The sequence below is a fragment of the Durio zibethinus genome, chromosome 17 (assembly GCF_047325235.1).
Source record: "Durio zibethinus cultivar Kanyao isolate XHJ-2024 chromosome 17, ASM4732523v1, whole genome shotgun sequence".
NCBI lineage: Eukaryota > Viridiplantae > Streptophyta > Magnoliopsida > Malvales > Malvaceae > Durio > Durio zibethinus.
In genome coordinates, this window is record NC_143178.1 from 4,657,795 (window position 1) to 4,664,502 (window position 6,708).

Sequence of the window (6,708 nt, forward strand, 5' to 3'; positions counted from 1 at the left end):
GGTATAATTTTGATTTACGGTGTTATCTCGATTGATTCTTTAATTTCCACTTGCGATGTTATCTCAGTCGATTCTGTAAGACCTCCGGGCATGATTTCTTAGATCTCTGGGCATGATTTCGATTCGCGGTGTTATCCCGATCTATTTTTTAATTTCGACTTGTAGTGACTTCCAGGCATAATTTTGATTCGCGGTGTTATCCTAATCGATTCTTTAATTTTGACTTGTTGTGTTATCCCAGTCAATTATATAAGACCTCCGAGCATGATTTCAATTCGCGGTGTTATCCCGATCGATTCTTTAATTTTGACTTACGGTGTTGTCTCAGTCGATTCTGTAAGACCCCGGACATGATTTCTAAGACCTTCGAGCATAATTTCGATTCGCGATTTTATCCCAATCGATTCTTTAATTTTGACTTACGGAGTTATTTTGATCGATTCTTTAAGACCTCCGGGCATGATTTCTAAGACCTCCAGGCATAATTTCAATTCACAGTATTATCCCGATCGTTTTTATTTACATCTCGACTTGCGATGTCATCCCGATCATTTTCTTTATCACTTGACTTGTGGTTAAAAAAAAAAAAGAATAAAAACTTTTAAAAAATCTATGATTTACTTTCGGATAAAATCATTGTCTTTATCTTTTATCCGGGTCTACTAGATTAATTTTTGTTTACTAATATTTTTTATACTAATATAAAACATAATAATTAATTAAAAAAACAACAAAAAAATAGAAACAAAACCCAAAAAAAAAAAAATTGGGATGGTAGTGGTGCCTTGTATGGCACTACTGGCCAACCACCCCTAGCCTATCCCCTCACCATACCTTGCACCTTACCGACTTTGACTGTCTAAGACCACCACCCTTACCTTGCCAGGTGCACACTCAATCTGCTACCACCATCCCAGCCCTATAAAGCACAAGATCTCCTTCCATTCAGTCTCTCTAGAAGCTCTCGAACCAAGCACCCATTTGGCCACTACCAGAATCCATACACCCAGAAACCCTAGGTCTATCAGAAACCCTAAATCCATACCCATAACAAAAAAAAATAAAAACAAAACACAAGAGAAAAAAAACCAACACAGTCATCGCCTACGGCAATAAACTATCAACTCCGAGCAAGCCCTACAAAATAAACCAAAAAATAAAAGTCAGTTTCTCAAAAACAAAAAAGAAACTGAAAGCTTCAAGCCTCGATCGACATAGATTGAGGCTGTTTCTGGTAAAATAAACTTTGGATCTGGAAAAATTTCGTTAAAAGGAGCTTCTGAAAGTTTTTTGATGTTTTCAACCACCGACGACGACCGTGACGGTGACCCAGACGACGATCGAAGTGACAGTCCGACACCGGACGCTGATGGAACCTAAGAGCTCTCCTAGAAGCTCTGAAAGGTTTTTTTTTTTTTTTGGAACAGAAGAAAAATGAGCTGAACAAAAAAATTTTGATTTTATATAGAAGTTATCGCCTAAAACGACGTCGTTTAGGCCAAGGAGGATCCGTGCGTTGATCCGAATCTGACCCAGGATCCGTGCACCCGGCCCGTTGACCCGATCTTTCCACAACTGTTGACCGATCCAACTGAATTGATTTTAAGCCGGACCAAACTGTAGGCCGCCAAATTGAACCGCTTACCGAGTGACCCCTATTTTCGACCTAGCCGAATCGATGTTCATCGGATCGTTGACCGGGTCCGATTTAGGTTTTTTTTTTTTGAATTTTTTATTTTTTATATATTATTATTTTGGTTTTTTTTAGGTTTTTTTTTATATATTCATGGATGATAATTTTTTTAAAATTTGTTAAAATAAATATTTGAATATTTTTAATAATAATAATAACTAAAAGAAAAAAAATACTAAAAATGCTAAAATAATAATAGAATGATATTTCTATATTTCCTGCCTAAATATTGGAGGGAATTAAATCATGTTTCAAAAAAAAAAATTTATCTAAATGTTGGAGAATTATTATTATAAAAAAATACTAAATAAGTTAATAATATTTTTGATAATAAGTTTTCATAAAAAAAAATTTTTTTATAAAAAGAAAATATATGTTTTTTTAAATTATTTTTTTTAAATCATAAAAAATTGAATTTGCTCCGAAAGTTCGCCTAGATGTTAGAAATTTTTAGAGATATTCGTGTTTTAAAATCCTAAAATTATAACCAAACCTTAAAATAAAAAATCTCTAAAATCCAAAACTCTAAAATCTAAACCCTTAAATCCAAACCCCTAAAATCCAAAAATCCTAAATCTTTCATATCCTAAAACTAAATTCTAAAACCTTTAAACCCCGAAATTGAAACCCTAAACCCTCAAAACCCTAAAATTAAAAATCCTAAACCTTAAGATTCAAAGCCTAAAAATCTAAATTTCTAAAAACCCCTAAAATCCAAAGGTAAAGACCCAAATTTGATATGCATTTTTGAATCTTTAAAACCTTAAAACCCTAACCTTTAAAACCTTCACCCAAGCCCTTACTCAAAGCCATTCTGAAACTCTAAGGATGCGTGTGAAAATCTCAAGTTGAGTAATTTATTCTCGAATGCCGCTTAGATGATGGGATATTTAGGAAATTTTATTTCATTAAGTTTTTCAAACAAGTCCTTAATTCGTTTTAATAATAGGGTTAATAAATAAAAAGTATAATAGTAAATTGAGATCTTAAATATAAACAGTCGCACCTAAGCTCTGCCTATATATTGAAGAGTCAGAGTGATTTCATTATACTTAAGAACCCAACTCTAAAATTGTATTTCATCTTACATAATATTCATTGACATATATACATCATCATGTTATTCGTGTTGTATCTCTCTGTCCTTAACATTTATTTGCTACCTGACAATACCGTTATTTATTTTCTCATATAAAACTTTTTTATCCAAAAAAATACATATTTTAAAATTTTGATATTATAAAATAAAAAATAACGTTCCGAAGGAAATAATTCTCAGTATTCTGCCTAGATGTTGAAGAGTCACTAACAATTATCTTTTATAAATATTGTTATTTCATTTTAAGGATTGTTGTGTTAAATCTTAAGCGAAAAAAGTTATTTTAAATTCTGCCTAGATGTTGAAAATTTTTAAGATAATTCTTTAACTTAAAGATTTTATCAATATTTCTAAATAAAAACTTTAGCAAAAATATTTTTTTAAACGAAGGGAATTACTATTAAATTTCAAGTCAAAACCATTTTTATCCAACACCAAAAATAGCACATAATTAAATGGTACCAATTTATGGGCGTTATGAAAGTGCTAATCCTTCCTCACACGTAACCGAATCTTGGACCCAACTTGATTTTTCGTAAATTAAAATATGTCTTTTTGATGAACTTTAAACTCGTTTTTATAGTTTTATTAAAAAGATAAATTTTGTGATAACGAATCATACCCTAACAAAGATTGGTGGTGACTCTCTTTTTGTTTATTTTGATTTTAAAATTTTTTTATGTCTGACGATCCCAAAACCATTACAACAGTAATGCATTCGAAGTTTTGCAAAAAAAAAATTTATCTCGATGCCAAATGCCAAAATTTTACTTTTGCTGAAAATAAATATAAAAGGTAAAGATGAACTTGAAATTTTCATCTTAAAATTTGTACAAATTTTTAATGGACAATCAATAAAAGACAAAAGGAATATCTTTTTACGAGTTTGTGTTTGTAATAGTGCATATTTTTCACATTTTATAATTCGAACTTAAAATAGTTTATAATTGCTGAAGATTTAGATTATTCAAAAAAATGTTTAGTACAAAATAAATAGTATTTTTGAAATAAATAAAAGTTTGTATATATTAAATTTTAAAATTTAAATATGTTACATATTATATTTTAAAAATGATTATATGAATGAATTAAATTAAATTTTATATTCAATTTTTCAAAATTTCATCATTATTTTTATTATTTTGGGTTGGAAATTTCATTATTATTATTGTTTGCAATACTTGTTTGTACAATTTGATATCATGTAATTGAATTTTAGACATTTTAGACAATGGTGTATAATAATGATCTTATCAGATTAAATTATTTATTAATATTTCTGTACATGCATATATTTTATTATCTATATATCTATATTTATTTACTTATTTATATTTAATTATGATTACTTGCAATGTGCTGGCTGGCTGCCTCTTAGCTGGTCAAACTTTTGGTGGATATTCCTCTCCTGACCTCCTTTAGATTTCTGTTTTGAATTCAGCATGATGCCACTGGCATTGTTCTGGCCTGAACTTGTCTCTTTAAACATGAATATGGGTTCTAATATTTGAAAACAAGCAGTGATAAATTCACTGAACATATGATTTCTGATCATAATTTATCAGTTCGATGGACCTTTCCATTGGCACATTTAGATGGTTAGTTTAGTTCAAGTTGAGCAGTGTAAAATAGCTAAGTTGAGCTTTGATATTGCAAAAGAAAAGAGTAAGAAGTGAAAAAAGATTGTTACTTAGCAGCTTTTGCACTATTTATGGGTTATTGAGACTGGGTAATAGATTATGATCTGTAAATACTTGTATGACAGATTCCTAGAAATGAGGAAGGGGAACCTCTATATGAGGATTTTGCATGCAATGCATGCTTAGCAGTTTATTCTTTTCTGACTTTATACCCTAAAAGAATATGGGCAGCAGGGGGACAGCCCGTTGATCCTGTTACTACTAGCAAGGATAAAGGTGTCGTGGAAGACATCCCTCCTAAAGGTAATGTAGCTGGGAAACTTGAAAATGATGGGTGCTCTGATTCTTCCGAAAAAGTTAATTTGGTTGCTGATGCTAATTGTGAATCTGTATCTGATGACAAGAAGTTTGTTATCTGAGAAAGCTCTCAGAATGATGACAGCTCAAGTCTGTCTAGAAATATTGCCAGTTCACATGCTACTTGTATTCGTGGAGTAGACTGGATGGCTGCATCACCTGTTTCAGAAAGTAAACTCTTTTCTTTCTAAAAACTGAAGAGATGCCCTCTGCAGATGTGACAAGTGCTTGCATATGTACAAGCGAAAGCATATCAGTTATCTACTTGACAAGGAGGATTCTATAGCAGAGTATGAAAAAAATTCAAAGCAGAAGAGAGAAGAAAAGTTGCATCAAAGGTAGGGTGCTGAGTTAAATTTCTTTAACAATCTTGGTCATATAGAAAATATGGAGATTCTGAATGGCATTGCAGACTTCACTGATGAGTTCCGTTCCTTCCTGATATAGTGGTATGTCATGATTATGTATCTTTTGTTTAGTATATTTTTATAATAATTGTGTATCTTTTCAATTGCTAACTTATTATATTGCAAGGTAGGTTCTAGGGATATCCATACATTTTTTTTTCATGTTCATGCATAGTCAGATTCTTCATTTATGTATCTTTCAAAAGCGAATTTGCTACCTCTAAGATTTCTATAAATATTTTTATCTTTTGGGGGTCAGTTGATCCTTCAAAGGCAATCACAGCAGCTGGTGTCAACCAGATTTTTGAGAACCTTAAAACCAACCGACGGCATGTGTAGTAGGCTTTTTATTGGATATCACTACACTTGCTGAGTTTTCCTTGTTGAGGAAGAGAAAAAAAAGTGGGAAGGTATGCAAATGTTTAGGTTGTTTAAAGTTATAATGCTCTAATGTTATGAACCATTTTTAGTTGTGTTTGATGACATGTAAACTGGGTTTCAGTATTTGGTAAGTGCTATGTTTCACAATATCTGTGCCGTTTAAATTTACATGCCAGCAATTGCAGAATGGTGTGCGCAGTCAGGCTCTCAGTACATATTCCTGTCCCATTCCATGTAGGAAATAACTTCAAAGCATCTTGTTAATGACTGGTACATCTTTTTTCTTCAGGTTTTTCAATTGAAATAAGCCAAAGTGTTAGGGAATAGGAGTTAGGTTAGAAGCCTTACCTCAATTCTATTAAACATCAAATCTGTCAGCCCCAATTTAGCAAGTAGGGACGAAGAGTTAGGTTGCTGTTATTTCCCCTAGGAAATGAACATATTCTTTTCCATGTGTTTCCACAGTTATCAGTCTTTAAAAAATTTGAAACCAGTCACTCCCCTACCTAATCTAAGGAGACTGCCGAATAAAAATACATTAGTCAAAACCAACCTAATTTTATTTTTGAGAAAAACGGTCATTAATAATTCGAAATTGAATTCAAACAAATTTAATTGTCACATATATGGTAGTATTTTTTTTCCCATTGCTTTGTTTTTGAAGCGTATATAAATTAGAAAACAAAAGGCTAGTGCTTGTAAACAATTTACTATGCCTTTCAGTGTAGTTTATTGTGATCGGAAGATTAGAGAAAGAGACAATTTGCTGATTGGATTTTGGAGAATAAAAAGCAAATGAGGCTTGGGCTTAGCGACAAAGAAGCCTTGGAACTTTGAGGTTTTTAGGTTTAAGTTTTACTGTCACTGTATATGCGTTTTGATTGTTCAATTATGTTATAATTTGTTAGCTTATTATACAATGATTGAAATTTAATGATGATATAATAGTTAATTATTTAATTAATTATATGATGTAATACTTAATTATGAGTGTAATTTAAAAATATATATTAAACCGCGTGGTTAGATAGAAATTGAAACCTGAGAAAACATTTGACAAAGTCTAGAAGCTTTGATTTCTCGTTGTTAAGTAAACTTCAATGCATTGGTTGGAATCGTGAAAAAGGATTT

At 31.4% G+C, this 6,708-nt stretch overlaps 1 pseudogene; it reads left to right on the plus strand.

Annotated features, from left to right (window-relative positions):
• The first annotated feature begins 4,387 nt into the window (after positions 1 to 4,387).
• On the plus strand, positions 4,388 to 5,368 carry LOC111318796 (uncharacterized; annotated as a pseudogene).
• Positions 5,369 to 6,708: the final 1,340 nt, after the last annotated feature.